Raw genomic sequence first — 17529 nt, forward strand, 5'->3', positions numbered from 1 at the left:
TTTCACCAAATTTCCATGAGGGTAAAGTCCTGCTGAAAGTGCGGCACAGGAGAGTACATACTCAGCCTGCCCCGTTGTAGGTGTGTCATTTAAAATTCATTATAGTAGACAACCAGCTACATTCATGATTTTGGAACTGGTTTTGGTTACAATTGAGGCAGAGCACAATAAGCAGGGCAGAAGCACAGAAAGCATAAGGGCAGTAGTTGTTAAGGGAACTGGGTGACTCAGGCCAAAGAATACTTATTTTGAAGAACATAAAGCTGAAAAAAATACCTTGACACTTCATAGTCACAGTATAACCTTAAATAAAATTGGATTTAAATAAACATTTTCTACTATACATTTTTTCTGAATGCTTAGAGGAAGTAAATTAATTTTGAACACTTTGCCAGGCAGAATTCAATGTCAACTTAGAAATGCCCTATGAAATATGTACTGATTTAATTGCTTTTCCATTTTGAAATTAAATTTATTTAAACTGATTCATAAAAATCATACTTATTAATGAGCTAACGTGATTTCAGTACATGTATACAATGTATACAATGTTTAAATAAGATGAACTTATTTCTGCTCAAACATTCATTATTTGTGAGGAAAACTTTCTAAGTCCTTTCTTCAGCTGTTTGAAATGTATAGGTAAAATGTTCCTCTTCTGTGTGTACTCACCTACTTTGCAATCTCACACCAGAATGACAACCATTGTATTTCGTGCTTTATTTGTAGTAGAGGTCCTTTTGGATAGAATTATCATTTATGACTAGGAATTAACTATCATACTGTGGAAGAAATGGTTCTTCTACTATCCTATTTTCAAGCTACCATCATAAATTCCACCATCACATTCAACAGGGATGTGAATTCACAAATGCAGGATTATTAATTTATCATCTCTAACATATAACCCTAACATACAACCCTAAATTAGGTACAACTGAAAAATCAGACTTTCTACCACCCTACAAGAGAAACTTCCACACTCAAAAAAACTGGGTGTTATAAAAATAGAGACTTCTTTTCAAGTTCAGGTACTTCATGCTAGTAGAGTATTAATGGAGAACATTTTTATTGGTCTAAACAGTTATATTTAACAAATTATGTCTTAAAATCAAGGTGTGGTGCATGATTTTGGTGTGTGTTTATGAGCATGAATAGCTTTGTGAATAATACATGGTCACAGTACCACCATTTATTCTGTGGACACTATAAATGAGATTTCACATTTTAAAATATTTTTGTCCTTATAGTTATTTTTTAAAAATATGCATCATTATGGTTTGGATATTAAGGATCTACCAAAGGCCCATGTGCTAAAGGATTGGTTTCCACACTGTGGCACTCTAGGGATGTGGTAGAAAATTGAAGAAGTAGAGTCTAGTGGAAGGACATTTGGGACATGGGTACATATCTTTAAAAGGAATACTGGGAGCTAGCCCTTTCCTGTCTTTCCTTTTTGATTCCAGGCCACCATGAGCTCGGCAGCCTTCCCTCCATGACATACTGCCCTGCCACAGACACAAAACAATACTTGACAGTGAGCCCAAATCTGAAAACTTGAATCAACGTACACCTTTCCTATTTGTATTTTTATTACCTCAGTGATTTTGTCACTGTTACATCATTTCTATAGGTAATTATGTCAGTACCATGTAAAAGTAAAACTGGATTTGACAAAAATACATAAATACAGTTTTCTAGAAGTGACAAATTTTCCTTTGATAATGAATAAAGGTAATTCATTCTAATTTAATGATTAAATTAATCTTAATTTCAATTATTAATTTTATATATAATTTAACAAACAATATTGTGCAGGTTATTTGGCTTCTCCTTTTTTGATGGTTCTGAAGTATCAACTCAGTGCTTCGTGCTTCCTACCAGACTGTCTACAACGTGAACCGTGCCTGCACTCGGGGACTTAACAATAAAAAGTAACCAAAGTGTTACAGAGAAAAGCACTACTGTCCTGAATACCCTTTCTTGTTTTCAACATTCATTACATTTGTATATAAAAGCGCTATTATTTAGTTTTTAAAACTTTTTAAAAGGCTATTTTATGGTTTGTAAAATATGTTTTTCTAACTCAACACCATGTGCTGAGATTCATCAGCTTGTTGCCTTGAACTATATCGACAGAAAAGCGTTTAACCTAAGCATTTAGTCCAGACGCAATCCTCTCATTTCTGTGAGCCACATACAGAAATCCAAGATATGGTCCCCCAGGGTTTTGTGTCTTTAATAACTTTTTATTTTATTAAACATGTACAAAATATTCTATAATATTCAAGCCTCAGTGTATAGCTATTTATCCATCTATTCGTCAATCTAGTTATGTAGCTACTTATTGTCTGTCTACAACCAGACAATGTCTGTTTGATGTTAAATAATTATATAATAAATGTAAGAATGTCACAATAAATATTGTTTTCCCTAGCTGACTCTTCAGTTATTTCTTTTAATTCTTAACTCGGCAATTATGCATACCTTTTATTTGTCACTCAGCATGTGATGCAAGATTTCTCCTTCATATTTGGGGGTGGATTGGTAAGTCACTCACAGCAATATGAATTTGATAATTGGTGTTATAAGGTAGTGTTATTTTTTTCTGAAGAACTTAATGTCAATTTCAATACCCACCTGAAAGTTTTAGGACATGTTTTTGGGCTCTCATAAACAGGGCATCACAAACATTAATTTTTACAATTTCATCTAATAAAAATTCAGAGCCAGAACTAATTTACATTAAAATACAATTAAACATTAATTTTGAAAAGTAGGGTATATGTGATAGGCACAATATTTTATATACATGTACAGCTAATTTTATGAAACAATTCTTATGCTTTCAAATATGCATTCATATGAGAATGATCACATGTTAAGTAAATTTGGACTCATCATTGATCTCAAAATTCAGATTATTTCTAGAAAATAAAGTAAGTTTTTGAAAAATGTCATTTACATAATAATTTATTTTGTCTGCTTTGATCAAAGTTTACAAGAATATATTCTTATATTTTCTATTTAAAACATTTTCAAAATACAAATAAAATTTCTGCTAGCAGTTTATTATTGATGTGTTGTCTACCTACTCATAAATAATAGTGTTTCAAAATTTCATGCATTCATAATGTAGGCCAAAATGTGAAGTTGTAACACCAATCAGTTCTGCAGCTTTGTTACATCATTTTCCAACAAAATTTTATTGAATAGGGTTCATTTACTAAAGTGAATTTTATTTTAAGCTATACCCAAGAATGTCTTGTATTAAGTTCCAAGACATTATTGTGCTAAAATTCGACAAATTACATGTTACATCATACGTGATGTCTCATTGCATATCAAATAAGATCATACAATTCTTTCAGGATAACTGAATTTCCCTAAAATAGTGAGTCTCAAAGTTCACATCAGTTCAAACTCATTTATCCATTTTTTCCCATGATGAGAACTCATTTTGAATAATATGCAGTTCATTGTTAATTGTGAGAAATTTCTTTGTGATTTTTATATACTCATTTGTTTATCAAAGAGTAAATCAAAATGTAGAATTTAACCACAACTAAATTATTTTTTCATTTCAACATATTATTTACTCCATTTTATTAAATCTGAAAAGTATATTTTGTTGAAAGAAATACATTTCATTCTAAATTTAAGTGTTCGTAGGACCCAAAAGAAGAAATAAGTATTCTGCAGATTACATTTTTTGAACTCTGTTTTCTAGTCACTTAACCATATATGTTGCTTCTTGTGCTATTTTTTAACATATATTTTAGATTAATTCTTAAAGGGGTATTCTATATAAATAGGTTTCTTAAAAGATTTGGTTTTGTTATAGTTATTATAGGGCACCTAGTAAAGAAGTGAACTTTTCATGTTCAGGAAAAAATATGTGCTAAGGACAATTTTTTAAATTTAATCCATTAACATTCAAAATAATACATTTAACTTTAGTAATGAAGACAATGTCAACAACAGTAAAGTTCAAGATTAAAAAATGTATAAACCATCTAAGTAATATCAACATTAGAAAACAGTTAAATCAAATGTTTTTGGTAATCTTCCACTGAGCCATCCTCCTTACTTATATTGAGAGGATTGAATGGGGAGAGGTTGAAAAAGTACAAACATGGATTCATTTTATTTTTTTTATTATGCTGGATGGGGATACATTGTGGTATTTACAAAAGTTCTTAAAATATATCCTACTTCAATTTTCATTTTAAAGGCAGAACTTTTAAAAAATGAAAGTGGTTGATAAATGGTTTGAGTCTGTGTTGGTAGTAATTGATTTTCTTGGCTTATAATTTGTACAACCTGGAACTGAAGTGGTGGTGATGTGGAGTTGAGGAGACTTTTTGTGCCACACAGATGATTTCAAGCATCATTCTACACTAACAACTTTATATATGAAGAGCAATTGGGGAATCTCTACCATTCAAGAAAAGTTGAAGCTAAAAGTGAAAATGAAGGGTGGCGTCATAATACCTGAACTGCTGTTTTGACATTGTTTGAATATTGATTTATCAATTGATTAATTTTTTTTACAATTTAGGTTGTTTTCATAGCCTATGCAGACCTCATAATCCATTTCTCAGAGTCACATAGAGATAGGCTATATATACAAAACTTTTTTCAAGATTGTCACACATCGCAAGTACTGAGGAGCATGTTAATTGCCCTGTCACTTACACCCTCATTTCGCAGCTCACAGAAAATAATCTGTTGGAATCCATAAAGAACATTGCCCACTTGTCACCCCAAGCACAGCATCCTTGCCATGACTGATCATGGGAAATGGTCTCTTTCTCAGGTCTGGATACTAAGAAATTAAGACAGAGTGGGGCATTTCCTGTTTTGATGACATGAAAGAAAAAGATATGTCTGAGTGTCTATGTTTCACAAAAAAGAGCTGACCTTGCCAGCTCTCCATCTCAGGATGCCCCATGTAATAATTATTGAATGCTCATCTTGAAAAAGCTTACTGGAAATGCTGGTCATCAAACTCAGGGTTTCCTGTATGCTAGGTAATTGATCTACCACTGAGCTACAAACCTAACCCAACACAGGTTCGTGTAGTTGCATATGAATAAAAACAACCCAGACAATCTCTTTAAACAGTTAGGTTCTCAAAACATCCATAATAATTTTTATTATGTAGCTGTGGTGTAGGGACAAAATTATTTTAATTCAACTTTTTCATGATACTAATTTTGGAGTGAAGTGTATTTAGTATACTTTGATACTGCACTAAGTACTTTAAATATATTTATTAACATGCTCAATTGACTCTAAAAACTAGTGTCTTCAGAATGTCTGAGCCAGCAAGTAAGCAATTACATTTTTAGACTAAAAAGTTGCTGCACAGATTAAATAATGGTAAGTTTAAGGACAAAAAATGGAAATAATTCTTGGTGTATTTTTAAAATGTCTTATTTCATCAGCAAACCATTAAACTCATATTATATGACCTCTCTGATGTTTCTGTTAAATTCTATTTTTAAAATTTGTCTTCAAGAAGCTAACAAATAGGGTAAAAGCCCAAATCCAACTACAGCCCCATAAATGCTGAAGTGATAGATGTTAGTACATTGATCAGAAAATCCTCCAAATCATGACTCTACAAGTCAGTCTTACCTGCTCTGAGACTCAGCATGTCAACTACTGCAGGGTCCAATTACAATTTGTACATGGTGTCAACGAAGCTTAGAAGAAAAATCTTTTTCCACCAATATTATTTATTAGCCATCATTTCATGGACAAATGTGCCTCTTTAATTAAATTTAAGAAAAGATAAAAATGTATCACACATTTGAGAAAAATTAACTCGAGGAAACCATAGTAGCTATCTTTAAAATATTGAGAGAACTTCACAGTAACACACGTATACAAAGTGTTTCTAAAACATTATATTAGAGTATTTTTCATTTTAGGAGAAGGCACATCTTTGACTTCTTATTCATTAACATGGTATTCTTACAGAAAGATAACTAATTTCTTGGATAAGGAACAATTTTTTGTGAGCGGGCTGTACTAGGGTTGGAATTCAGGACCTTTCACTCTACCACTTGCACCAAGCCCCCAGTTCTTTTTATTTTTTAATTATTTTCAAATAGGATTTTGTGTTTATGCCCAAGCTGGTCTGTACTCCAGTCCTCTGATTTATTCTTCTCATGTAACTGGGATAACAAGCATGTGCCACTACACTCAGCTTTTTTTTTTTTTTTCCTTTTCTTTCTTTTAGCTGGGACTGTGGTTTGAACCTAGGGCTTCACACGTGCAAAACAGGTGCTGCTTGAGTCATATCTCCAGCCCATTTTGGTCTGGTTACTTTAGTAATGAGATTACACAAACTATTTACCTGTGTTTGCCTTGGGCCATAATCCTCCTGATCTCAGCTTCCCGATTTGCTAGGATTATCTGGCTCACACGTAGCTTTTATTATTTGACATGAGGTCTCAGGAACTTTTTTTTCCCCAAGCTGACCTTGAAAGACCATTTTCATGATCTTTGCCTCCTGAGTAACTAAGGTTATAGATATAATAATCTGCAAATGGCAAATTTTTTAAATCAATGACTTTTTAATTGATGAAAAAATGTACATTTATTGAGTATAGCATGATGGTTTGAAATATTCATACATTTGCGAATGGCTAATTCAGCTACACAACAATCATAACTTTACACATTCTTTTTGAGAAGACTTACGTCTATTCTCATCAATTTTCAAGAACACAATGGATGATTAACCATAGTTAACATGCTATATAGTAAATGTCTTGAAGTTTCTCCTTTTCATTAACTGAAAACTTGAATCCTTTGAGCAACATCTTCCACCGTCCACTCAGCACCTGGCAACCACCATTTTACTCCCTTCATTTTTGAGGGTTTTTTTAAATTCCAGATATGGGTGAAATCCTGCAGTGGTTTTTGTGCCTACCATGTTTCACATAAAATAACGACCTCATCGCTCATCCATGCTTTTACAAATGAAAGGATGTTCTTTTTAAAGCTGAATATTATTGCATCTTTTGGTTGACAGACATTTAGGCTGATTTTGTATCTTAGCTATTGTGAGTAATGGCACAAGGAACAGTGCAGTACAGACATTTCTTCAACATAACTGGTTTAGTTTCCTTTGAATATATATTCAGTAACAGATTTGAAGGATCACAAGGTGGTTCTGATTTAAATTTTTGTGGGACCTTGGTACTGTTTCCATAATGACTGCTCTCATTTACATCACTACCAATAGTGGATGAGTGTTCCCTTTTCCCCATATCCTTTCTTGCTAATAATTGTTATCATTTGTCATTTTGATAATGACTATATTTACACTTTATTTCTTATTTTTGCACATATATTGCTGAAATAGAAAAGAGCAATAGTCAAATAAGGAGCTTGGGGTATAGTTTTTAAATACTTCACTTGTAAATTTCTACTATTTTCAAAGCAGATCTGCACAAGCCTAGTTGAACCTTGTTGGCTCAGCCACAGCAAATGTCACACAACTCACTGCAATAAGAAGAAAGGATCAGAATAGTTGACAAGAGAAAGAGGGTAAAGAAACTCTAAGCATGCTTCTTGTAAAAAGAAGCACTATAGGTTTTCTTAACTTTTCATTAATATTTAGACAAGAATTTGAGGACAAGTTGTTTGAAATTGAACACTTCAAAATAAATTATGGCCTATAACTCAGTCAGCTTTTTCACAGAAAGCTATTTATTATATGGTTTACTGTTGTATTTTAGACACATAGCTTAATAATAATTGTCTGTAGTAGTACATGGTAAAATAAAGTATTAGCTGTAATTTACACAGGACAGTTTGTGAATAATCAAATAATTTCGTGCACTAATGTTTTGCATAAATATATTTTATTTGATAATTACTATGTCTATTAAATTAACATACTACCTTATGTTTCTGTTGTTTATTTTCCATGAAACTGGGCATATAATTTCAGCAGTGTGAAACAAACTCTAAAATTTAAATCTGATTAGTAAACTTGATTATACTAAATCAAAGGGAACCTTGTTTGAGGTAGTTGGACTCATGCAGTACCTGTATTGTTTGGTGACCCCTTCACTTTGTCATGAATTAAACTCAGAGAACCTGTGTCTCCAAAGTTTTTATACTCATGATGATGGTTTATTATAATGAAAAAACACCAATTAAAATCAGTCCAGGAGAGAAGTGCATAGGGTAGGGCCCAAGAGTGTTCTATGAATGAACTTCCTATGTCCTCTCAGTGGAGGAAAATGTCTAGCTTCACCATATAAAGTCATGCCATGCAAACAGTATCTATTTTTCATTTTAGTGATGTTTTGTAATGTCCACAAACTGCCAACCAGGGAAGATCCCCCCAAGTTTTGGTGCCCAGAGTTTTTAGTGGAGATCAATCACTCATGGCTGGTAAACCTCCTTTATGATTAAACTTTGTCTCTAGCCCCTCCATTGGTCAAGGTGATAACCACAAGGTCCAAAGCCTACACCATAAAACACAAGTTGACATAGATCATTCAGTATGCTCCAAGTCTCAAAGATAAACCAGGGTGCCCTTTTCAGCCACCTCATTTCCATTTTAGAAGTCACCTCCTGAGATTTGAGGGAAAATTCCAGACCTTTCTTTGGCAATATCAACCCTTTACTGCTTAGTACCTTAAAGTTAATTTATTGAACTAAACATTCTTATAGCTTAGAAAGCAACAGAAATAAAATTACTTACAAATCTTTATTAAAACCTAAAACATTTTCTCCAAGAGTACTAAATAAAATTGCAAGAAAAATACATAATTTCACTATCATAGTTAATTCCATTTTCCTTCATTAGTTTATAAATCAAGTATACAACTACCAAAAATACTTGGCAATACCACACATCAAATTTTAATGTCTTATTATATGCAATTTTACTTGGATCTTCTACCATATAGAGAAAATGGTAAAAAAAAGTTCAAAATAAGTAAAATACAGCTTCAATTTAAAATTTCTGCTTTAAGAGTTAGGAGACTAAGAGTAATATCTTGGTCTTGTGAATAATTTTTGTATATTTTGGACAAATAACTTCATCTTTCTAGAACTCAGTTTTTCCAGCTATAATTAGTACATAGACTATACTAGATTTATTTTAAATTTCTTCACTACCTTCAAAATTCTAAATGTTTATATTTCATATAAAAGAATAAGAAAAGATCTGTGTAATCAGGTCCAAAATATAGGATTTTTTTCAAGAATTAAAAAGAACTATGTCAGGTGTGGTGGCTTATTCCAGCAATCCCAGATACTCGGGTGCAGAGATTTGGAGGATCAATGTTGGAGGCCAGCCCAGGGAAAATATTATCCAGACCCCCATGTCAATTAGTAAGACTGGTGTGGTGGCTCATTCTTTAATCTAAAGTGTGTTGAAAACTATGAGTGGAGGTTGTCCTCTGAGTCTAGCCCCCAGCAAACACATAAGACTCTTCCTGAAAACTAATTAAAAGCAAAAGGTGGCCAGAGATGTTGTTCAGGTGGTAAAGCGCCTGCAAGTGCAAGGTCCTGCGTTCTACCACAGTATCACCAAAAAATTAAAGAGCACAAGAGAAATATCAAGAATTTGGGTAGTTTTATGTCAATATAATTATTTTGAGTTGATTGTACTAAAATCTTTCCCCCCTATAGTTCATAGAAATTAAAACATGCAATTTTAAGGCAATTTCTAATCAAATTAAATTAATTGAATAAAATTTTTTCAGCATAAGATAATATATACGTCTTCATTCAATATGATTGAAGGTTGTAACTTTGCCCTAATTATACGTTATTCATATAATTTTCAACTTCATTAATGGCCAATGTATAGATGCATAAATTAAAACAATGTAATACAACTGCACTCCATCATTTATTACTCAGGCAAACTTTACAGTTAACTTTGCTGTGAAATATCAGTCATAAGCTTATTGAAAAATAGATCCATGATGTACTAAATCTCCCTTTCTTACAACCATTTCATACATTTTACAATCTCTTTGTGATAATATTTTTGTTTACCTTTACTTTGAAATGGCATATTTACTCTAGCAAGGATTTCTGAAGTAAAACATTTATTTCTGCTAAGAAAATGTTTTATTTGGGTATTCCTTGATAGTCCAAATGTTTGTTTTAGTTGCAAATATTTGTTCTTCCAAAAATCAGTTCCAAAATTGGTACTACTTTCAAGGGTTTTGGCAACTGTGTAGTATGGGTCGTAGGTTGGGCCAACTGTCTTTCCATCTGTTACCACTGCTTCCTGCAGGTTTTTTCCAGTTATCCAGGAATACTTCAGAGATCCCAGTGGCTTCCAGGAAAAAAGCATATTTAAACATTTTTTCCACTGCTGTAAATCAAGCATTTGCAATGATCTATGCTTACTAAGGGGATAATACACATTACTCGAATACTTTTTGAAAGTTGCTGAAATTTCTGTAATGTTTCCTTTTTAAACAAATATTTAGGTTTTTAAACAATTACTTATTAATTAATGACAACTTTGGGTATTTATACAGATTGAGTTATATATATATATGTGTGTGTATATATATATATATATATATATATATATATATATATATATATATATATATATAAATTAGAAACCTATGGTTCCCTAACAAAAATCTAATGTAGATGTATTTACTAGCAAAATGACTTATTCATTCATAAATATAAATATTCACTGAGTTTTTCAAAATTCTTATCAGTAAAGAAGAAATAAAATCATGATATATTTAAGATTGCTTCAATTCTTAACAATTTCCCCAATAAGAAAAATGAAATCCTAAACTAAATATTGCTGAAAATTCTATCACTTTATATGCTGTTTGTACCTAACTTTATATGAATGTCTACTTTGACTAGGCTAATATACAAATTAACATAAAGTCGTCTTAATAAATTTACTCATCAAGTAACGAGACCTTGGTAATTACATAAGTAATAGTGGAGAAAGAAGACATAGGAAACATTAACTTTGCGCTCCTCTTAGGAATGGAGGTTGAGTATTTGGTGGAAAGGGACTGGTACTCACTTATTTTTCTGTTCCCTTAGAACAAACCCTCTAACACTTTTGGCAAGAGTCCTCATCTCAAGCATGTAAACAAGTCAAGTCTCATTCTGAACTCCTGTCACATTGCTCCCAGTCTCACACTCCTGGCTCTCCCATTCATATTTCTATATTATATATCCACTTGTCCTCCTTTATTTTTCATTGTTTTTTCTTTTACTTAATGAGACCAGGGCCCACTCTCCAAACTCTAAACCATGACTTGATATGGTCTATTTATTCTGAAGTGCCCAAAGTTGTTGCATGCAGTATTAAGAAAATGGTTTCCTTTCTTATTATTTTTTTAATCGATGATAGGACGTCTAAGTGGAAGAATTATTTCTTCAATTCATTCAAACAAGTAATTCCTTTTGATTGTATATATGTTGAAATGGTGAAGTCATACATTTGCCCAATAGTATAAAATAAATATTCTCTTTTTAGGGTTTTAAGGGTGTGATAAAGACTACATATCTTCCTCCTCTGGGTTCTGAGTCAATTTAGAAATCAAATAGCCAAACAGTAAATGGAAGATATATCATCATCACAATTACTAATAAATCCAGGTTCAACTTGACTAAAGATAAACTGACTACAAAAACTTACCTTCCTTCTGTTTTGACCAAGAATAGAAAACAGGAAATTTCATTTCTACAAGGTAGATGTCCTTTCCTACTCTATTGTCTGTCACTGGCTTAATGGGGAAGATACAAGTCCTCAGATTCATAGTTTTTAATAGATTAGATACATCTAGCTGATTAACATAGGCTAATCATACTCAATGCTTCAATCCTTATGGAGAGGAATATTAGGTGAACACAATTGTTCTTACCCTCATAAAGAAGAGTAAGAGGTAGAGAAGGTAAGTTAAAGGGGATCTTTTTTATTTCTTTAATAAATTTGAGAACATATTTTCAGACTTCTTTTTTTATATCCTTGGGCTGAGCTTTGAAACTAGAATCAACCATGAAAGTGGCTGTCCTCATCAAAGTAGAGTACCACAGTCCTCCTCACACATGCACTCAGCATAGGCATGAAATGGTTAGAAAAAACTGCTGTGAAGATTTTCCCCCAAAAGAATGGGGTCAAAAATGGGTCAAAGTACTGTATCAACAAAACTGTCAAACAATAAAACTGATGAATAACACTGATTTAAGAACACTTTTCATTGTTCCCTCATTGTCTTATGACCTATTTGTGTAAATAAAGCTTCTGGATTATCCATCCCAACTCCTGGTCATTTTGATAAACCCTAAACATGGTAAGAATTCACCTTCCTTTCTTCCTAGACAATTGCATCTAATGTCCCAGAACTCCTTTTATAAATGATCACAAGTTACAGCTCGACAAGTTTAATAGTTACTGACTCGGGATGGCATAAAGGATGAAGTGAGTAAAATAATACTGCAGGATATCATCAATATCCTGCAGTATCCATATCATAGGAGAAAGGAAGCAAATGGACCAGTGAAGAAGTTAATATTAAAGTAGAACACACACACTGCAACTTTTTTTCACAAAGTCAATTCTGTAATGAAACACACTTTCAGACCTACTGGCCAAAATTTATTTTGTTTTATTGAATTGCACAGTTCTTGCAAAAAAAAAGTTAACTTGAAGTAAATCCTGACCAAATGTCCTGGGCCAGATTTTGCAGATGTATTTATCAGATCACTGATATTGCAACAGGAAGACCTATAGGCCTGTCAGCTCCCGTTATTATTTCTTCTAACCAAGATTGCAGCTTCTGCATTCTAGTATGAGTGGTGTGTACATACATAAATATGTACACATATTGTACATATTGGTTGTTAAAAGACATGACTATATAATTTGATTTAGTCAACAGGTTTGAATGTTAACTTCAACTTCCTGAAGAACTTAAATTTTTAAAAATTGCATTTTGTTTATGAATGTACTTAAAGTTTGTCTTCACATTTTTCTTCATTACCTATATGTTCTATTATCTGTTTTTAAGAGTCTTAGAAGCTCACTCTTTCCCCTCCCTATGTTTTTTGGAGGTACTAGGGTTTGAACTCAAGGCCTTTCACTTCCTGAGTACATGCTCTACCACTTGAGCCATGTACCTAGCCCAGGCAGCCCTTTCTTTGTCTCTGTTTATGGATGAATACATTTATCTATCAAGCTCTCCAAATATAAATATGTAGCTTCAATAAGAGAAAAATCAAATGTTTAGCTCTGGGTCTTTCATGCACACCCATTGTTTAAAAATACCAACTAAGGACTGGAGGTATGGCCCAAGCAGTACAGCACCCGCATTGCAAACATGAAGCCATGAGTTCAAAATTCCAGTCCCACCAAAAAAAAAAAGAAAGAAACGCTAACTAATTTCCCACACAAATTTACTGAATTTTGCTTCTGTATTATATCTAAGGTGGTCCTCCTTATTTCTCCTATAACCTGAGTCATTTTACTTTTTCCTTTCTTAATTTTCTATTTGCATCAACACAGTTCCTCAAGGTCTCTATTTCTCTTCACAATAACAAAGCTACCATGAAGCCCATCCACCAATGACATGAATGTCTATGGCTAATCAACATCCTTCCTTTACATATATCTATTCACTCTTAGAAAACTACTTGGTACAAGTATTCCAATTATTAAGTATATTTTTTCTTACAACTTACTGTGGAATTCAAATTTTGCAAGAAACCTCCTTCATGGTTTCCTGAATTCCAGTTTCTCCTTAGAGAATTATTGAGTTCTTTTTCCTTGGATTTACCTACATGTTTCCCAACATTTCTATTGGTTACTTGTACGTGAGTTTGTAATGCCTAGTATCTGTTTTTTGGTACTGTTTTTTTAACTCCATTCATTTTAGACATACTCTCACTTTCTACCTCTCCCTTTTTCCATTTTCTTTTTCCTTTATCTCTCTTTTCTTATCTCCCTTTCCCTGTTTCTCTCTCTGTCCCATCTCTTTGTCCTTGGTGGTTTATCTTCATTCTTAGTTTGAATGGATTTAGTGGTGCCTATAAAGTTGACAAAGCACATTTCTAGCTATGTCTACGAAGATTTTTTTTAAAAAATGACTGACATGTGGGTCAGAGAATTGATAAACTCCCACCCTGAATGTGGGTAGCACCTCCCAGAATAACTGGGGCCAAATGGAAGAAAAGTAAAAGAAAGAAAAAGCTTCTTCAAGCTCTACATGTTTTGAGAGGATCTTTTGATTATTATTCTGTTTTCTATGCTAGCATCACCCAAGAATGTCTAACTACAGATTTTTCAACTTTTAAAAACTGACTTGTAACAGTGACTCTCCAGGTTAGATCTTCAACTCTGGGCAAGGCAGCATCTTTGACCCTTCTTGTTCTGAAGTTTCCAGCTTCATTGATTTTACAGATTCTGTAGCCTACAGATGGCCATTGATTTTATAGATTCTCTAGCCTACAGCTAGCCATTGTGGAACATTCAGCCTCTGGTTGTCCAAGTCAATCTAACTCATACCTTCTTATGATTCTCTCTCTCTCTCTTTCTCTTTCTCTCTCTCTCTCTCTCTCTCTCTCTCTGCGCATCTGATTATTCAGGTATGATCCACTCCTCCTTCGTCTTGGAATTCTTCCTGGATTGATCTTTTGTTGCATGTAGAGCCCTGATGATTGCATAAACGACCATTTTAATCTCAACAAAGCAATGCTATCAGGTACTGCTAGAAGATTAAAAGTTTAATTCCAAATATAAGCTTAAAACTTATTTGATTCCAACTTATAGCATAATATATATTATACATCACACTGCACATATATCATACAATTTTCATATTATCTATATTAGAATTTTTACACTATAGAGATCTCCATTATGATAAATAATTCACATATTTACTATATATATGAGAATAGCACATACTTGGGAAGTTCTCAGAGGGAATAGGAAGGAGATAAGTCATTCTCACATTCTTATATTAACTGCTTATGTCCTATTTGCATTACATAGAAGGACAAATATACAGTAATGGTTTTAAAACTAAAGGATGCACTAAACACTTATTAGTTTTATCCAGAAGATATTTTAAAAGAACCTTTAACCAAAGTTTAAAAAATCATTGAATGCATGATACTATGCCCATGGTTTCAAGAAAATTTCATTTATATGTTCTCTCTTGATGAATGAACCTGATGTGAGTTTAAAATGCTGATTAAAAGCACTATTCTTCTCAGTTTTGTTTTAGGACCAATTTTGCAAAATTAAGCTGCAAAAGCACAATTATATACCTTTTATTACTAATAAAGGGATCTTTTATTACTAGTAAAGTTACCATGTACTCCATGGCCCACTAAGTGAGTCTTAGTCTGGCATTCAGATACCTGAGTAGAAATTAGAGTGGTAGAAAGAGAGAGATACCCTTATTGAACTTGACTAAGTGGTTGAAAATGGAGAATAGGAACCAACATTCTTTTGTTCCAAATTTTTGATTGATTACCCACTCTCAATTGGGCATACTGAATCAATATACTAATCAGGAAATGCATGCTATGTTTGCAAGCACATTAAGAAGCAGGAGGTACAAGAGGTTAAAACTGCCTCTCTGCCATACTCCTATTTACATGACATTGATGTGTTTTTCAGAACCTGCCAGAATCTCAGCAAAAGGATACTAAAGAACAGTCCCTTTATGAAAGCATATTCTTTGATGTATCTATAAGCAGACTCTCCATTACTTGGAGGTAAGACCAGTATAACCCCCAACAGGAATCTAATGGTATAAATGAGTAAATCAACAGGGTATCAGAGGGACTTGAGGACACTTGATTTTCCAAACGGTAGAAGCTGGAATAAATGTTAGGTATTTTAGCGAGGGGGTAGGGGGAAGAGGGAGGGGCCAGGGGGATAAGGGAAGGAGCAGGGGGAAGGGGGGAGAAATGACCCAAACATTGTATGCACATATAAATAAAAGAAAAAATAAGTTTAAAAGAATGATAGGTTTTTGTTGTTGTTGTTGGTATAGCCTTCCATGAACATTGTATCCCTGGATAGGTTTGCTAGCATATTACTTTTACTAAGAGGTAATGGGAACGAGGATAAATAAGATATTAAGAGATATAGGACAACTAGCATCTTGATACCAACATGCTACTCCATAAAGTAACTAAACCTGTTATTCAGTTTCAAAAGTGGCAAGACATCTTTCCGTTAATTGTGTTGCAGGTAAAGGAGCATATGAAATATTTTATTTGAGAAAACATTATTCACTAAAAAGAAGCTCAAAGGAGAAGTATACTTGGCCTTTAAAGAAGTAAACTCAGTTACTTCAGTAATTCCTAAATCATAGTAGGTACTCAAGAAATAATTGTTAATTAAAAGGAATTTGGAAATATACCATTATGTATTTTGATATCATAGTCTTTAATCACCACAAGGATCTAATTTTGAACTTTTCAGCTTAATAAGTTGTACTGTTGAAAGTTTAATATAAGATATTATGAAAGTAAACTCTGAAGGAAATGAGTGTGTATGTGCATGTATTTGTGTATATGATCAGTTGTGAGTCTATGCTTTGTGATACAAGTATGTGTGTTCATATAATTTGTATAAATATACATTTAGGGAAACATTTTTTTTCTATATTACATGACATGATGTAATTTTTTTGCAAAATGTTTTTAGTCAGACAAGTTTTAAAAGAACAGCAGAGATACAGTAATCAGGGTTGCAAAGGTGAATTACATTGTTTATAAGAAAATTTCATATAAAACAAATTATATGTTTATATTATAAATTATAGAATTGACTATATAAAGTATATATGTATTTACATAGATTATTTATAAATTGACATCTAAATAGTATAAAATTTGATATAAAAATTGTACACATTATATAATATATAATCACATATTATAATTGTATTATCTTCATGCAAAGCGTATTTTTAATCTCTCTCAAATTTGGTAATGATTTTTATACTGTTATTAGTAGTGTTACTTAACAAATTACAAAATTATTGATACCACTTACTAATAAAGTAAATTTTTATATTTTATTTTTATTATTGCTATACCGGGGGAACATTGTGACATTTACAAATTTTCTTACAATACATCATAGTTGAACTCACCCCCATTATCATTCTCCTTTATCTTGCTTTCCCCCATTCCTGGAATAGTTTCAATATGTCCAATTTCTCCATTTACATAAATGTGTACATAATATTTCCATCATATTTGCCCTCCAACCATCTTTCCTTGTATCCTCCCCATCCCACTGATAGATTTTAAAATGCTACTTACTTTTACATTTAAAAATCTTTAAAGTTGTTTCTCTTTTACAATGACTGCTTAAGCATTTATATGCTTATCATTATTAGAGGACTAGGAGCGCATAAGGGCAATTTGACAATTACCTATTCTCACTGACAATAGATAGAGCTAGTACTTCACTTCTGAATGTCTGTGATTACTGATATGCAAATTGTCAGCTTCTATTTTGTTCTT

General features: G+C 32.6%; 3 protein-coding genes across 4 annotated transcripts in view; 1 reads left to right on the forward strand and 2 right to left on the reverse strand.

Moving 5' to 3' along the window:
• Positions 1-17529, reverse strand: part of LOC141421230 (inhibitor of Bruton tyrosine kinase-like) — a 1912155-nt gene that overhangs the window by 1600007 nt on the left and 294619 nt on the right. The gene's annotated exons all lie outside the window — the stretch shown is intronic.
• LOC141410465 (inhibitor of Bruton tyrosine kinase-like) overlaps positions 1-17529 on the forward strand; it is a 973048-nt gene that overhangs the window by 59355 nt on the left and 896164 nt on the right. The gene's annotated exons all lie outside the window — the stretch shown is intronic.
• The window catches only part of LOC109676132 (sialin), an 86775-nt gene continuing 83915 nt past the window's right edge, over positions 14670-17529 (reverse strand). Inside the window, exon 12 of the transcript XR_012445855.1 lies at positions 14670-14687. The gene's annotated coding sequence lies outside the window, so the exon portion shown is untranslated. The remainder of the gene's footprint in view (positions 14688-17529) is intronic.

This window comes from Castor canadensis, chromosome 3, assembly GCF_047511655.1.
Source record: "Castor canadensis chromosome 3, mCasCan1.hap1v2, whole genome shotgun sequence".
Classification (NCBI taxonomy): domain Eukaryota; kingdom Metazoa; phylum Chordata; class Mammalia; order Rodentia; family Castoridae; genus Castor; species Castor canadensis.